The sequence below is a fragment of the Aphelocoma coerulescens genome (genome assembly GCF_041296385.1).
Source record: "Aphelocoma coerulescens isolate FSJ_1873_10779 chromosome Z unlocalized genomic scaffold, UR_Acoe_1.0 ChrZ, whole genome shotgun sequence".
Classification (NCBI taxonomy): Eukaryota; Metazoa; Chordata; class Aves; order Passeriformes; family Corvidae; genus Aphelocoma; species Aphelocoma coerulescens.
In genome coordinates, this window is record NW_027184085.1 from 28,527,705 (window position 1) to 28,545,573 (window position 17,869).

A 17,869-nucleotide genomic window follows, 5' to 3' on the forward strand; every position below is an offset into this window, starting at 1 on the left:
AAAAAAAACTAGGACTAAACTGAAACCCCAACATTATCCACCCCGAATTTTTTTCCATACTAACATGTTACATGAAACTTAACTTTTTAACCATATAAATACAAGCATCACCTAAATTATATACATATGTACATGCTGATACTGATACAAGTACAGAGCCATGGGTAGTTCACCCTAAAACAAGGTCCCCTTGCGGTATGCATCGGGTCTCTCCATCCCTTTGCATCACCCACCAGGTACAACCTGGTCCCTGAGCAAAAACAACCCCACGGATGGGTTTGTCTTTGCTCAAGGCAGACTTTACCCAAACAGTTTTTCCAAGCATACCTCTCATGTGCACCACTGGAACCTTATCCCCATCTGTTGTTTGTAGGGGTTCGGATTGGGCAGGGCCGGCTCGGCTGGTGGAGCCTCGGGTGTTAACTAACCAGGTGGCTTTTGCTAAATGCACCTCCCAGTTTTTGAAACTCCCCCCACCCAGTGCCTTCAAGGTGGTTGTAAGCAGTCCATTACACCGCTCAACCTTCCCAGCTGCTGGTGCATGGTAAGGGATGTGGTACACCCACTCAATGCCATGTTCTCTAGCCCAGGTGTTTATAAGGCTGTTCTTGAAGTGAGTCCCATTGTCAGATTCAATCCTCTCAGGGGTACCATGCCTCCAAAGGACTTGCTTTTCAAGGCCCAGGATGGTGTTCCGGGCAGTAGCGTGAGGCACAGGGTAGGTCTCCAGCCATCCTGTGGTGGCTTCTACCATTGTGAGCACATGGCGCTTGCCTTGGCGGGTTTGAGGCAGTGTGATGTAATCAATCTGCCAGGCCTCCCCATACTTGTATTTGGACCACCGCCCACCATACCACAGGGGCTTCACCCGCTTGGCCTGCTTGATCGCAGCGCATGTCTCACAGTCATGGATGACCTGGGAGATACTGTCCATGGTCAGATCCACCCCTCGGTCTCGTGCCCACTTATAGGTGGCATCTCTGCCCTGATGGCCTGAGGCATCATGGGCCCATCGAGCTAGGAACAACTCTCCTTTATGTTGCCAATCCAGGTCTATCTGGGACACCTCTATTTTCGCAGCCTGATCTACCTGCTTGTTATTACGATGTTTTTCATTAGCCCGGCTCTTGGGAATGTGAGCATCTACATGACGGACCTTCACAGATAGCTTCTCTACTCGAGCGGCAATGTCTTTCCACTCCTCAGCAGCCCAGATTGGTTTTCCTCTGCGCTGCCATTTTGCCTTATTCCACCTTTCCAGCCAACCCCACAGAGCATTGGCTACCATCCATGAATCAGTGTAAAGGTAGAGCTTTGGCCACTTCTCTCTTTCAGCAATGTCCAGAGCTAATTGAACGGCTTTGAGTTCAGCAAATTGGCTCGATCCACCTTCTCCTTCCGTAGCCTGTGCAACTTGTCGTGTGGGGCTCCATACAGCGGCTTTCCATTTCCGGCTAGCGCCTACAATTCGGCAGGAACCATCAGTGAAGAGGGCATATTGTTTTTCACTCTCTGGTAGCTCGTTATACGGTGGGGCTTCTTCGGCACGCGTCACCTGCTCCTCTTCTTCAGAAGATAACCCAAAAGTCTCACCTTCTGGCCAGTTCGTAATTATTTCCAAGATCCCAGGGCGACTTGGGTTTCTAATTCGGGCGCGCTGCGTGATGAGGGCAATCCATTTGCTCCAAGTAGCATCGGTGGCGTGATGCGTGGAGGGAACCTTTCCTTTGAACATCCACCCCAGCACCGGTAGTCGGGGTGCCAGGAGGAGTTGTGCCTCAGTTCTAATTACCTCTGAGGCAGCTTGGACTCCTTCATAAGCTGCCAAGATTTCTTTCTCTGTGGGAGTGTAGTTGGCTTCGGACCCTCTGTAGCTTCGGCTCCAGAATCCCAGCGGTCGGCCCCGAGTCTCACCAGGCACCTTCTGCCAGAGGCTCCAGGACAGACCATTGTTCCCGGCTGCAGAGTAGAGCACGTTCTTCACCTCTGGTCCTGTCCTGACTGGGCCAAGGGCTATGGCGTGAGCGATTTCCTGCTTGATCTGGGCAAAGGCTTGCTGCTGTTCAGGGCCCCAGTGGAAATCGTTCTTCTTGCGGGTAACCAGGTAGAGAGGGCTCACAATCTGGCTGTACTCAGGAATGTGCATCCTCCAGAAACCTATGGCGCCTAGGAAAGCTTGTGTTTCCTTCTTGTTGGTTGGTGGAGACATCGCAGTGATCTTATTGATGACCTCAGTGGGAATCTGACGCCGTCCATCTTGCCACTTCACTCCCAGGAACTGGATCTCTCGGGCAGGCCCCTTGACTTTGCTCTTCTTGATGGCGAAACCAGCTTTTAGGAGAATTTGGATTATTCTCTCTCCTTTCTCAAACACTTCTGTTGCGGTGTTCCCCCACACAATGATGTCATCAATGTACTGCAGATGTTCTGGGGCCTCACCCTTTTCCAGTGCAGCCTGGATCAGTCCATGGCAGATGGTGGGACTGTGCTTCCACCCCTGGGGCAGTCGGTTCCAGGTGTACTGCACACCCCTCCAGGTGAAAGCAAACTGGGGCCTGCACTCTGCTGCCAGAGGAATGGAGAAAAATGCATTGGCAATGTCAATGGTGGCATACCACTTTGCTGCTTTGGACTCCAGCTCATACTGGAGCTCCAACATGTCGGGCACAGCAGCGCTCAGCGGTGGAGTCACTTCATTCAAGCCACGATAGTCCACAGTCAATCTCCATTCCCCATCAGACTTGCGCACAGGCCAAATGGGGCTGTTGAAGGGTGAGTGGGTCTTGCTGACCACCCCTTGGCTCTCCAGCTCACGAATCATCTTGTGGATGGGAATCACAGCATCTCGATTTGTCCGATACTGCCAGCGGTGCACTGTTGAGGTGGCAATTGGCACTCGTTGCTCTTCCACTTTCAGGAGCCCAACTGCAGAAGGATTCTCAGACAGTCCGGACAGGGTGTTCAACTGCCTAGTGCCCTCTGCCTCCACAGCAGCAATCCCAAACGCCCACCTGAGTCCCTTTGGGTCTTTGTAATAGCCATTCCGGAGGAAGTCTATGCCCAGAATACACGGGGCCTCTGGGCCGGTCACAATCGGATGCTTTTGCCACTCCTTCCCAGTCAGGCTCACCTCAGCTTCCAAAAGGGTCAACTGCTGTGATCCCCCGGTCACCCCAGCAATGGATACAGGTTCTGCCCCCACATGTCCCAATGGCATTAAAGTACACTGTGCCCCAGTATCAACCAATGCATCATATTTTTGTGGCTCTGATGTGCCAGGCCATCGGATCCACACTGTCCAGAAAACCCGGTTCTCCCGTGCCTCTTCCTGGCTAGAGGCAGGGCCCCTCTAGCCCTGGTTATCATTCTTTCCCTGGGCATACATACTAGAGGTACCTTCGAGGGGATCTGACATATCATCCTCCTGTCTGTAATACCTGGCAGCTCGGTCACGGGAGGCTGAGGCTACTTTCACCTTAGCGGAACCCCCTCGGTTAGTGCCTCCCTCCTTGAGTTCACGCACCCGCGCTGCCAGGACAGAAGTGGGTTTCCCATCCCACCTTCTCATGTCTTCCCCATGCTCACACAGGAAAAACCAGAGCTCAGCTCGTGGGGTGTACCCTCTCTCTCTCGCAGGGGGACGACGGGCTCTGACCTGGGGGCCTGTGACTCGCACTGGTGCCACACTGACCTTCCTCATCTCCTCCATCTCCTCCCTCATTTCCTTCCTCATCTCCTTCATCTCCTCTTTGAGGTCCTGGACCACAGCAGAGACATGAGCTTTCAGTGGACCATTGACCATGCTGTCATAATTCCTGAGCTTGTTGGCAACAGAGCCCACTGTTTCTCGGTTATTGTCAGCATCAATGGTTGCAATGAAGGTGGTGTATTGCGATGGCCCTAGTCTTGCCAGGTTCCACATCATCTGTCCTGTGCACCTGACCTTATCGGGGTCATTACCGTGCTGTCCATCCCTCCCAAAGAGTACCTCTAATACTGCCACCTCTCTTAGCTGTTGGATCCCTTCCTCAAGTGTCTTCCACTGCATTCTATGATGGTACTCCTGCATTCTCTCTTTGTGAATGAACCTTTCTCTCACACTCATTAAGAGCCGGTCCCAGAGAGAAAGGGGTCCTGGCTCCCTCACAAATATCTGGTTCACACCTGGGTCCTGGGTCAACGATCCCAGATACCTTGCCTCACCACTGTCCAGTTGCACACTTGTGCCCATGAGGTCCCAAACCCGAAGCAGCCAGGTGGTATAAGGCTCACGCCCCCTTCGCACAATGTCGTCTCGCATACCACGGAGACTGTCGTACGACAGGGACTCAATGATGATTTCTGGCTCTGGCTCCCCTGCTGGTTGTGAGGGCCCTGGTTCCCCATCATCATTAACTGGTCGTACTGATTTGGTCTTACACTTCCTCCTTTGCACAGGGGCGACTGCTGCTGGCTGTACCTGTCCTTGGGGTTCAGCTGAAACCTGGGCAGTTGTAACATCCGTGGGTTCCACTGCTGCACCGTCGGACTCACCCTCTTTGGGGCAGGGAGAGGTTTTTTCACTAGCTGAGGAGGTGTATTCCCTTAGCAATTGGCATATCTCCTGGCGCACCTGGCCCATCTCCTGGCACATCTCCTTGCGCACCTGGCCCATCTCCTGGCACATCTCCTGCATCCCTTTCGCCAGTACCCCCACCCATTTCGGGTAGTCCATTTCTGAGGTGGGCTGTTGGGCGGTATCAGGCTGTGGGGCAGGGTCTCTAGTGTCTGGGGCTGTGTCAGGCTCTGGGGCTGAATCAGGCTCTGGGGTAGGATCTCTAGTGTCTGGGGCCGTGTTAGGTTCCGGGGCAGGATCAGGCTCTGGGGTAGGAACTCTACTCTCTGGGGCCATGTCAGGTTCTGGGGCAGGGTCAGGCTCTGGGGCAGGATCTCTAGTCTCTGGGGCTGGTGTCTGGGTAGTTATCCAAGCCAATCTCAACTTATCCTTGAATGCTAAATAGAGTAGGCCTACCAGCAGCAGGTGGTTAGTATTCAGAAGGAATCTAAACCCTTCAAAAATTGATGGGGTGGGTCCAAATAACTGGTTGAGGGGTTGGGGGAAAACTTCCCCTGGTGTCATTTCCTCACAGAAGGTACCATTGTTAACATAACCCCAAAAACATGCGCTCAGTGTATGATAGCCATTTATCCACGTGCCCACATTCCGGAGGAAGTTAAAAACCCATGAATTCCTCACCTTCTCGACCCACAGCACAAGCTGGATAACAGCAATGGTAGCCTTAGTGAGAGGACCCATATTCAAGTAGGGAGCTGCAAAGGGGAAGAATATAGCCACGGCCACATGCCACCCGAACCAGGGCAAAGTAGACCACATAGTGCTGCCTACCAAGGTTCCTATATCCAACACACCAAATTAAGTTATCCAGGAACTGTTATTCCTTTTTCACCTCTCTCTCTTAATGCCCTCAGGCCCCACGTTGGGCGCCAAGATCTGTCTCAGTTTGAAAGACAGGTGTCTGCTAAGGAAGGCAGAAGCCTCCCTTGGAGTGGCAGATGTAACCCCTTTCCCTCTGAGTTATTATAATTTTGAAATCAAGGGTCTTTAGGCAAAGATGTGGGAAAATAGGAATAACAGTTCTTTACTATATATATATATATATATATATATATAACTAGTCAAACAAAACAACAACAACTATGACAGTAACAGCAAACACAAACCCAGTCCCAGCCTTCTCGGCTGTCAGGCTATTTCCCCTCGGGTGCAGTTCCGCTCGCAGCCGGCAGGGATCGCTGGCGGCTCCCGGTGAGCAGGGCAGGTGCGACGGTTCCCCCGCGGCTGCAGGGGGCGCTCCGGAGCGAGCTCGGGAAGCACGCGGCACTGGGGCCCTGGGATCCCGGGGAAGGATGGAACAAAGGAGCTCCACAAACCGGTGGGCAGCTGGTCCCGGAGTCTCGGAAACAGCAGGCTGGACTGGTAGGCTGGAGCGGCAGGCACAAACACAAATCCCGGGTGGCAGACGAGATGTATCCAAAAGGGGAACCCCCCGGGGCTCCAGGCAGGCAGGGTAAGCACGGCTACAGCGTAGCGAAGGCTCGAAGCAGCAGCGGGGCGGGCGGCCACAGCCCAGCCTCCAGCAGGGCAGGGAAAAGCAGCTTTGGGATCCCCGGTGTTGTTCCCAGCAGAAAGGAAAGACGCCGAAAACGGGAACCAGCAGCTCTTCTCTCCGCGGCTTCTCTCTCCAGACGCTGAGAGCGAACTGAACTGCCCGCCAGGTGAGAACAAAAGCCTGGCCGGGCCCTTTTGTCTTTCTTAAGTATGGCTATCTCCTCTCAAGTATGGCCATTTATCTCCTAGCAACATGCTATGGGAAAAAATTCCTTTAACAGAAAAAAAACTAGGACTAAACTGAAACCCCAACAATGCTAAATGGATCCAGTTAGACCAAATAGATGAGACAGTAAACACACTGAACAGGTAATTAGCTTATAAAAATTTTATTTTTCTAATGCAGTTTTATTGGACTGGGCATTACAGTGGAAGAGAGACCAGCTTGCCGTTCAGTAACAGTCATTGCCAAATACTCACACTAAGCAAATCAATTCCATGTCCATCAAGGATATGGAGTATTTCCCAGAGCTGGAAATTAGAAAATGAAAAACATTGAAGATAAAGATATGAGGAAAATCTAACTTTGTTCAAGCCTAATCACTGTGTCTGAAAAGCTAGTTAAAGGAGAAGACATGCGGAATAAATTACAAATATAAACATTAGACGTACATATTTCTACATGAAGTTGTGTACACAAATATAATCAAATGTTATCCATAGGTGCTGTCCCTGTTGGAAATAACCAAGACACACATTCCTTTTTGTTGAGGTTCTCTTTGAACTGCATTGTTTCACTGTTCTATTCACTTTTAGAATGATATGGTACATTCAAATTCAAAGAGGTTTCAAAGCCTCTTTACATAAGGAATTAAAACTGATACTGCTGAAACAGTCAGCAATTGCAGACCTTTGTAGTGTTTCTTCATTATTCTGATACAAAAAAGTTTATGTTCTTACATAAATTTCGAAGCACTTCATTATTTGTTGCAAGATTCCCTGTGAGCTTCTCACTGAAGTTTGACATGTATGCATCAGGTATTTTTGGTTCTCCTAGTGGTTTCATACAGTACTAGGCCGCCTTTCTAGGTGTAACCATAGAGTAATCCAAGCTCGTAACAGGAGGAGGAAACCCATCTTTGTCTGAACTTGTCAGAATCATATTCTTAGGAGGCATTGGAACATTAGTCTGTCCTTTAAGCCATTTCCCTTATAATGTCTTGGGCTCCAATAGCATCCATGGCAATAAGACACTGTATTAACTAAATATTTAATCTATTGTATTCTTCATCTTGGATGTGTATGGCAGAGTTTCTGAAGGATGTTTGAAAAATATCTACAATCTGAGTCCTTAGGACAAAACCATTTAAATCTGGATGTGTTTGATGCAGTAATAAAACCCAGTGTTCATTCTCGGAAAACTGTGGAGATAAAATCAAAACCGGTTAAGAACATGTGCTAGCTTGGCTAGTGTTGGGGTGTATATTTTCTAATGAACAAAAAATACATTATGTATGAAATGTAGCTTAACTGGTAATAATTTATATAAAAGGGTGCTTTCTTTCCCCTTTTTCTCCCTTTCCACCTTTACTCTCTTTCCCATCACTCCTTTATCCTACTTTTATCCCCCTTCTACCGTTTTTCCTTCCTTCCTCCAACTTTTTAGTCAACTTAACCCCTGCCTTTTCCCTCTTCCCCACTTCTCTCTCTCTCTTTTTCTCACTGCTTTTTTTTCTATAAACATGAAAAATTCTCCTTCTCTTCCCATGTCTGAGCAAGATAAATGAACTAATTTAAAACATTTTCCATGCCTCATCTGTCCACTCCACAAGCTGTCAATGAGCTTGGATTGGGAGCTTTCATGCCAATAGTCCACAGTGAGCAGTTGTAATATTTTGAAATAAGAATGTTGTTTCAGTAGCAAATTTGGAATGCTTGCAACTATGCTTACCTCCACATACTTTGGGTTTATTCAAGAAGGATGATACTATATGATACTTTCTTAACCAAAAGGTCATTTGCTTACATGTCCGCAATAATGACATCATACTGTTCTTTTATTTTTTTTTTTTAATCTCTGGAGGAAGGTAAGAGGAAAAAAAATTAAAGATGGAGGGGGAAAACCATTTTAAATATAATGCTTCTGCATTTTTTTTCAATAATAATTTTAACCAGTAAGTATATTAACAACCAATATGTTTCAGTCTAGAGAGAACAATGATTTGTGGAATTTTTATGATGGCTAAATACTCTAAGGCAAGACTCACCGTCTTCTGCATCTGATTTTTCTGAATATTTACTTAGTGATGTTAGTACAGGACTTAGAAGTGAAGGAAACATTTAGAAATAGCTTTCTATTTCTGAGATACTACAGCTGATTGATTTTAGACTGTAGAATTTTTTAATACATTTTAGTATGTCTTAAAGAATATAATACGTTTTCTGTTCTGCCTTATCACTTTTGTCTGTTCAAATGACAGTATTTTCCAGTTAGGTATAATGTTAACATCAACTCTGCTGAAAAATAGGTTTTGACTTTTGGCTGAAAGCTTCAGAAATAATCTTTTCTTTGTAAACTAGGGAGTCCCTCAAGATTTTTAGAACTGAAAAGTAAACTTTCTGTGATACAGTGCATGTTAAACTTATGTGTGCCTTGACCTCATCCTCAAACAAAAAAACCCCAAACAACAAGAACGAAAAGAAGAAGCCCACACCAAAAAAAATACCCTATAGAGTTCAAATTCTGAAATAGCTGTTTATTCCAAATTTTGACTTACTTGGTTAAATGTTTATATACCATACCTGGGAATGGCATGACTCGCATTTGCTCGATTTACTGTAGGAATGACAGGTAACATGGCCAGTAACGTAAGTACACTAAATGTTTTTACTTATCCTAATTTTCTAATAGTATATTCTGTCCACAGCAGCTTCCCTTCAACAGAGAACAACTTGACAAGCAGCTGTGCCCTCATTCAGTGTACTTCACAAGCACAATATTTTCCTTCCCAGAGGCAAAGTGCATTCACCTACATAATTGGCCATGACCCCTTCTCGCCCAGAGGACAGATACTGAAGTCCATTCCTGCCTTCTAATCTTTTAAGATGCAAAGCAGCACATTAATGTCATGCTAGTAGGTAGATGGAATTTTGATATGTGTGCTTTTATTGTCATCAGAGGTTTCTGTTTGAGCTTGACAAGATTCTTGTTTCTGAGCATTTAAACTTGCGTGTCTTAAACTCTGTATGATTATCTCTTTAGTAATACTGTTTTCTTTTGAGTCTGTATGGAAATACATTTTTAGTCTATGGATACTGCCTTGCTGACTAGCCATTCTCAAAAGGATAGTTTATTAGATGGTGGTACCTTTATTTTGATAGAAACTGTCTTTGCATTTTTTTTATTTCTTAAATTGTTTTTAGGATATTGCTAAGAATATAATTCTTTCAATGCTGCATCTCAGTGGTCTAATTTTAACTGCTCTCTTATTAGAATAGCAAATTTATGTGTGTTTGTTTGTGTTTATATGAAGTACTATAAGGCAATTGTTAAAAAATAAACTATGTAGAAACAGTGCTGATTTCTGTACTAAGTATAAATAATGATGTTACTCAGAGCAATGCTGTGCATTAAATGGCAACTCATGAAGAACTGGAGCCTGAAATGGCCCTACAGTGTCTTAAAATTCTCTATTCATTGCCTGTTAAAGGCTTTTCTGAGCTGGCAAATTCTAGATGTCTTCTCTAACTATTTTGTATAGCCATGCTGTATTTTATGGGGAGTCTGTCTCTTTTGAAACTGAATAATACAAAGTCTGCCATGGGAATTTAGCTTGACTGGCTTTGCAGGAAAACCAATGGGGATTATGATGGAGAAGTTAAGCATCAGTCAGCAGTGTGCCCTTGCAGCAGTGGACCAAATATACAGCATGATTTGTAATAGTGTACCCATCAGGCCCAAGGTATTGGTCCATCCTTCGCTTTTATTTGACTTTTGTTAAGACAGCACCTGATCTGTCTTTTATTGACATGAGGGAGCAAGTTCAATGAAGGGTCACTGGGATGGTCAGGTCTGGAGCACAGAACATGTACAGAGGGACTGAGGAAACTTGGTCTATTCAACCTGGAAAAGAGACACCTTTTTGCAAAGATCTCACTGCTATTTATACCAAAGTAATCAGAGGATACAGACAACAGGGAGATGGATGCTTTTTGGAAGTGCATTGTAGTAAGAGGCAAAGAACACAAATCAGAATATGGTAAATTCCGGTGTTGTGAAAAGAGTATTTTACTATGAAAGCTGATGGTTGAACACTCCAACAGGTGCCAAGGAAGGTTGAGAGATCTTTGTAGATGTTCAAAAGTCAGCTGGATGGGCCTTATGCAACCTGATTTAGGTCTGCTTTGTCAGTGTTGGTGTACATGAGCTCTGCAGGTCCCCACTAACCTCCATTCTTCTTTGGAATAGTTTTGCCCTTGTTTTGCACAGTTGTTTTGTCTCTGTGCCACACACTGGGGTTTAGAACTGTGACTGAATGACTGCAGTGCAGAAAAGAACCTGAAGTTGACCATTGCCTTAAATTCCTGTAATGCCTGTAGGAATCAGCTGGAAAAAGTGCAGTTACAGTATAATAATGGGACGCCTGGAGGCTGCAGCAGTGAGGCAGTGAAATGATGCCTCATCACCTTTTCAGCCTAAATGGCATTTCACAGCTTGTCAGATATTTTAGCTTTTGTGTAAATGGCAAATCTATTCAAACTGGTCTATGCAAATCTGAAGGAAAGTTTTAATAAAAAGGCTTTCTTCCTGAAGAATAAAGAAAAGGAGATTCTTTCTAGCCTCCTGTATTAATCTTCTTGAAATTTTGCCCTTCCAATACTAGCATCAATCATTTCTTGTTCACTTCAGGATGCCTGAAAGATGCACTGAATACAGACACAGTGCTTCTGAAAAAAAGGTCTTTTTAAGCTGTGTTTGTTATAGTACATTCTGGAGACTAGAAGGTGAAAATTGTGGGGGATAGAAACACAAAAGAAGACCTGCAACATTTGAAAGCTACAGGGGAAGAAACATTGTCTGGGAAAAAGATTTGTTTTATACTCTTAATAAAAATGCATATTAAAAAAAAGTGACTATGTAGAAACTAAAGATAAAATCTTGAGAGTCTGCTTATAAAGTTTGGGCTCACAGTCACATAATATTATTTCTGAAAGCAGGTGGATAGGAAGTGGGTAAAAGAAGAGTTAGGATGACTAAATTCTCAGTGTCACCTGGTGTATATGAGTCTGGAAGAAAGGGGGGTTTATTCTTGTGTTCAGTTAATATGTGCTAGCAGAATATTCCCTATTTATATAGGGATTCTTCTCTTTGGAGAAAATGTTGGTGATTGAACGTTTTCCTTTTAATACTTGTTGTAAATAAAACTGAGGAGATAGTACACATATGTTTATATGGTATTTTTATCAGTAGATCTCTATGGTAGAATTAGAGACTTCTCATGTACTTTCAGAGTATCTCTGACAGTATAGAATACTAGTGGTATTGCACTAGCCTGAAAAGAAGTAGGGATTTAATGGCAGTGCTTGGTGTTGAAATGTGATTATGAAGTTGAGAACTTCAAGAATACTGAAAATAAATATACAGCAGTTTATTTGCCAAGATATGGCATAGTCACAGATTTGGTGATTGCAAGTACTACTGTGCAGACCACAGCTGAAGCCCTAACATGGCCTTTTATTTCTTACTTTTTGCCTCACACACTTGTTTTACCAGCTATTGAGACTGCATAGTGTATCACAGGAGCACAAACCCTTTCATGGACTTTCAAAATAAGTACTTCTTCACCAAGTATTTTGTTTTCTTTGATTCTTTTTTTTTCTCTTTTAACCTACAGTTAATGACACTTTCATTACAATCACACAATCCCTGCTTCAGGAGAAACAAGATTTTTCTTAGCTCTGCACTGTATTTTTGTCTTTCTTATTAATTAGAAGCTATTCGTACCTTAACAGTTTGACTGAAATAATAGATGGATACTGTATTTATATGTGATTTTGGCAAGTCCTGGTAGATTTTTATCTGCTGTTAAAGTTGTAATTTAAATCAGTATGTATATGTGGCACAATTTCAATATCTTTTCATGTTTAGTTCAAAATTAAACAACTTACAAGTTCACTCATTGAGAGTAGACCCAAAACTACATTTCCACAGAGTTATTAGAGAATAGGATCATTGTTTCTATTTGCTACTGATGCAGAAGTGTTATGTTTACTTCTCTGCTGAAATGTACAACTAAAAGAATTTCGCCTACATCTAGATAATGTCTGCCATCTTTAATTTGCCACAGCCCTATCCTATAGGTGGACTTACTGAATAGTAAGAAATTACAGATCATTTTCTATAAGCACTAGGGCTTTTCCCCCTGAGGTACTGGTTGTTATGTTTGAAATACCAGAATGATGCCAAATAGTCTCTTGATACTTCTTCTAACAACATTCCTAGTTAATTTTATATAATTGCCTAAACATGCTGAACAATGAAGTAGAATAGATCATCTAACAGTCTCTTTCTTTACATCTTCTGATTCTAAGCTCTCTCAGTTTCATAGCTCCAATACTCATCTCAGTTTAATTTAATCAGGAATAAAAGGAAACATAAAACGTAAAAACAGTAATGAGTTTGTTTCCATAGAAACACACCGTGCTCTCTGCCAAAATTAAGTGCTGACTTTGTATTCTAAAAGATGGTTGTGCAGACAACATGCGCTCACTAGTCTGCAGATAATGCGTCAAATGTCTTCCTAGTATTCATCTTCTGACTGCATTGTGCATTGTTAACAAATCTTTGTGCCAATACCTTGCTACCAACCCGTGCTATAATATTTTCTCACTTTTATTCCATGTTCTGGCTTTGGAATGGAAAAGGAAAAGATTCGTTTCACTGTGCAGTTTATACTGTAAGTCTCAGGTTATAACAGTTGATAAGCTGGTGAAGCTCTTTCTGTCAGTGTTCCCTGTAAAATCTTTGCTCTGTTAAAAATCTATGGGTATCTCTGGGTTCTATTGCTTACAGTGGGGTGACTTTTCATATCTAGAGTGTGGTCATACATAGTAGTAATATTGCTTGTTTGGTAATATAAATTCTGAAGCAAAGTAGATTAATTACAAAATGAAGATATGATAAAGAAGACATTATAGAAAAAAATACCTGTGATTTTTCATTAATTTTCTTAATGTTAACAATAGTGTCTCTGTCTTAATATTTCAAATGATACATAGAAGGCAAAAAGCTGGAAAATATTTAAAAGAGAAAGAGAATATACAAATCAGTTACTGACTAGTGTTACTAACCAACTGCAGCAGCAGCAGCAGAACTCTTATGGGATGAGTTTTAGTAATATTCAGAAATCTAATAATTTTTAGAGGCTCTCTTGAAATAGCTTCTTTTTGTAGCATTTAATGCTTTACTACAGTGAACTCCTTCACTTAAGTCACTCTGATTGACAAGGCATAGAGATAATTTTGGGAGAAATCAATACTCAAAATTGTTTCCTAAAATCCATCCCTGGCTTTTTGCTGTGACCTCAGCTTGTGCTTATATTCATAAATCCTCCCATCAGAAAACACTGCTACTGTGATTAATTCATGATCCCCTTTTAGGGACTGGAATTTTATTCGTAAATACCACTCCTTTTGAGGGAAGCCGTTTCTAAATCTTTAAATAAGGATGCATAAAAATTATTATAAAAGTTACCAGTGGGCTTTCTTTTGCAAAATGCTGACATCCAGTTTCCCCAGACTAGTTTTTAAAAATCCATTCTGTTTATAGATTTGCGGACTATTAACATTAAAGAGCTATTCCGTGATGATGGAATTCATTTGCACCAGAATATTTTTCTTTTGGGGGGCAAAAAGGGGTCATTTCACAATCTAGAAAATTGCAGTACATTGTTCTGTCCTATATTCTTAATCTCTAGTTATATAAACAATTTTATTTGTTCTCCAATTCATTTTTCATCTGGATTTCTGATTAAGATTGATGCTCAGCTACTTTCCCCTTGGTCTCTGCTTTGCACTAATATCTAGGAATCATTAAATCAAAATTACATTCTTCCTAGCTGTCTAGAATTGCTTTAGCTGGTAGGAACAGCTGTAGTTTCATGTTACTGAAAAACTGTCATTTGCGCATTGAATTAACATTATTGTATTTTAGAAAATGTGTTCATGGTATGTAAAGTTTTTCATTTCACAAGTAGCATACTTACATACCTAAATACAAGGTTTGCTCTGACAGAGAGGTGTTCAGACTTTTTCTTTTGCAGAAATAGTTCGTGACTGGTTCCACTCTACATGATTCCTTCATTTTACAAACTTACGAAAGTCAGACTTCAGTGAAGAGCTGAGGGGAGAGTGAAACCTCAGTCTTCACAGCCAGTAGTTCCCTTTCTTCTCATGAGATTCTAATGCTTTTTTCCTTTGGTCTCTTTCAGTGGGGTTATTTTAATTTTTTTTTTTTTTGTACATTGGCATCATCCTCCCCTTTTTTTTTCATGCATCACAAAGTTGAAAAAAAGATTTAAATTCATATGTTGTGGAAGCCCAAGTGAGAGTATGAGAAATACATTATTTTTCACAAGCCAGGGAGGGCAAGAATTGCCAGTATGGGCCAGACACAGCACAGTTCAATTTACTATCTATAGCTAATATACAGCTAACATACAGCTAACATAGAGCTAATATACAGCTCATGTAGTTCAGCTAATGTTCCAAAAGTCTATGCAAAACAGGTTTTTTATAGCTTTGCTTTAATTCTATTTGTTCTGATCTTATTTATCAGTTAGAGTGGATTGACTATTCAATGTATAGTTTCAAATACAAAGGAGCTTTTTGTCTTATGTCTGAATGGGGCTATGTTTCCTGATATAGTTATGCAAGCTGTAGTTTGCTTGTATACTGGACTTCTATGTGTACTTTTCAAAATTTTTGCCTTGGTTTGAGAGTCATTGTAAAGCTGAGATACATCTGCAACATCCTTCTCAGTGTCATGCTTGGACAAAGGACACAGCATCTCACATAAAATAAGAAGCATATTTCTTTATCTGCAAATCTTGATTATTTTCCTGCATTCTTGAAAGAAGAAGGTTTTCATAGTTCTTCTGGTATTCCTTAAGGACAGGGACAAATAGGATGCTTTTTCTTTTCCTGCATGTACAGTAATATTTTTCTTCTTGTTCATATCCATGATCTTAATCTTTTTGATACCTGAAGAGTATATGGGTGTAGCACAAAAGATTACTGTTTTGGAGTTAACTGATGTAACAATTACTTTCCTTGTATTTGGCAGTGAGATGGATTTATTGCGTGGTTAAAATAGGAATTTTTTCACTTTCATCATGCAAACTTAAATCTGCATTCACAGAAATACATATTGCCAGGCAGTGTTCCTTTTATAGAAGAGTAAATTTGAAGCAACTTTACTTCTCATCAGAATTACACTAATTTAACACCAACATGACTGAAATGAGAATATAGACAATAGTAATTGGACAGCTTGTTTTTTAATTAATTATTTTCAGTACTTTCAAGTTGAAACTCTGAAAAACACTGTGAGAAGGGTTTGCTCACACTATGCCAAGTTGTCAGACATGTTCTCCTTAAGTTAACCTGTGCTGGAAGAGAACAGAATAGTCATCCTCTTCTATGGGGAGGGATGAAGTTTTATTCGAATTTCCAAGGATTTGGCCATGCCATTTAATGTGTCCCAGTTGCAGTTTTCCTGACTACATTTCCAGCTTCTTTTTCAGCATTTCTTTCTGTCCTCATATGGCTTTTATTTTCCTCAGATTTTCTACTTCTGGAAGGTAATTAACCTTAAAATATTAATATAGAAGAACAGTTGTACATAATTAGAATTGTAATTTCGTATTTTTTTTATGAAGCATTACTCACATAGTGTAGTTTTAGATTTTTGCATCTCCCAGGTTTTAATAATACTTTAGGAAGATGCAGGAGAGACTTAAAAACACATTGTAATGTTTACATGTTTGCTCCCTTGTGCATGTGCAACCAGTAATTTAAAGGGGACTGGCATTTCCTGTTGTAACATTACAATTTCTTCAGTTAATGCTAGTTGGGCTGTACTTTAATTCATTCCTTTTCCTTATTCTCCACATTTTGTTTGAACTGCATTTTTGGGGTATTTGTTTCAGGACACGTGGGATTTTTTTGTGTGTGGTCTTGGTTTTGGGGTTTTTTGGTTGGTTGGTTGGGGTTTTGGTTGGTTATTTTTTTGTTGTTGTTGCTTTATTTTGTTTTTCTTTTAATACTCATAAGTGCTTTGGTCTTTCTTCTTCCATTAATTGGATTGGTGAGTTTATGTGTATATCTATGAAAAAGCATTCAAGAGGAGTGCTGTTATTTGTATGAATTCAGTGTCTAGACATTTCACATACCAGATTTCAATTTTATTATCTACCTGGAATTTCCACTTAGTAGGTTCTGAATATGTATATATTGAAGAAATCTTTAAGCTCCCTTGGAAAACTCCCTTGGAGTAAGCTCCCTTACTCCACTTACCTGAAAAGTACCTCATGCACATGAATACAAACGCACAACAAGATGTCAGCACATGAGCGAAATCTCTGAAACATTTCTTTTGATGGCAAAATCATCTTTACGTCTTATAAGGCTTTCAAACCTGATGATGGTACAGTAGAGTGAGCTGAATTCTGGTCCATTTAGTGAATGATAGCTAAAGTTTTTCACTAAGTTCAGATAATAGGCACTACTCTTAATTTCTGTTTGTGCAATGCCATGCAGGCAGTTTGCTTTCAAAGGGTGACCATGAAGGCAGAACTTCAAGAGTATTTCACATTCAGGATGATACAGGAACTAGAACCAGTGAGTGTGGCAGGGCTAGCCCTTACCAGTATTATTTCTGTCACTGTGTGCCAGAAGTCATTGAAGCTATTCAAGTGCTGAATTATAGAATAAAATTTCTGCTGGTTTTATGCAGAATATGAAAATCCATAAACAATGGAGAAAAAAGTTCTCTGGTCACTCGTGAATAAGAATTAGACATGACTTATTAGTAAATACTTTGGATTATTAATCATGTAGCAAAAACACATCAAAATTATTTTTACTTGTGTTCTCAACATAGGCAGATGAGTGTGTTTAACAAATCGATGGGCAGCAAATTTAGAACAAATGGAAGTAAGCAATATTCCAAGAGTATGTTTGACTGAAATAATTGTTTTGTGTCATTGCATAAAATCTATTTATAATAGCTGAGATAATTTTGTGATCTTTAATAACATTTGCATTTTTGTTAGTTGTGATGAGAGCTATTAGAGGATAGTTCTCATATGTGATATAAAACAGTTGTCCATAGAAGTTACTGAAATAATTATTCTACCTAGTGTGCTTGTTAATGCCTTATGGTGGCAAGGTACTGTTCATCTTGTATTGTATTTTTTAGTATATTAGAACTTACTCCCCAGACTTGGTTAACCTAGCTTATATCCCTTCGTCTTCTTTTCCTATTGGCTCCTTACTTGTGTCACTTAGAAAATAGTGACGTTATTTTGATGTCGTCTTCATTTTTTCAAAAGGAAAGAAACCAGTGTGTCTTGATACCAGTAAGGCTGTTGACATGATGTTTGAGTACGTGACGTGAGGAAATACATGCTACTGTATTGACATTATATTAAATATTAAATATTCAACCAATGAAAACCAGGCTAAAAAATAAAAATGGTC

General features: G+C 41.5%; 1 protein-coding gene across 4 annotated transcripts in view; it reads left to right on the forward strand.

The window, feature by feature from the left end:
• The window catches only part of KDM4C (lysine demethylase 4C), a 261,863-nt gene that overhangs the window by 207,591 nt on the left and 36,403 nt on the right, over positions 1-17,869 (forward strand). The window lies entirely within an intron of this gene.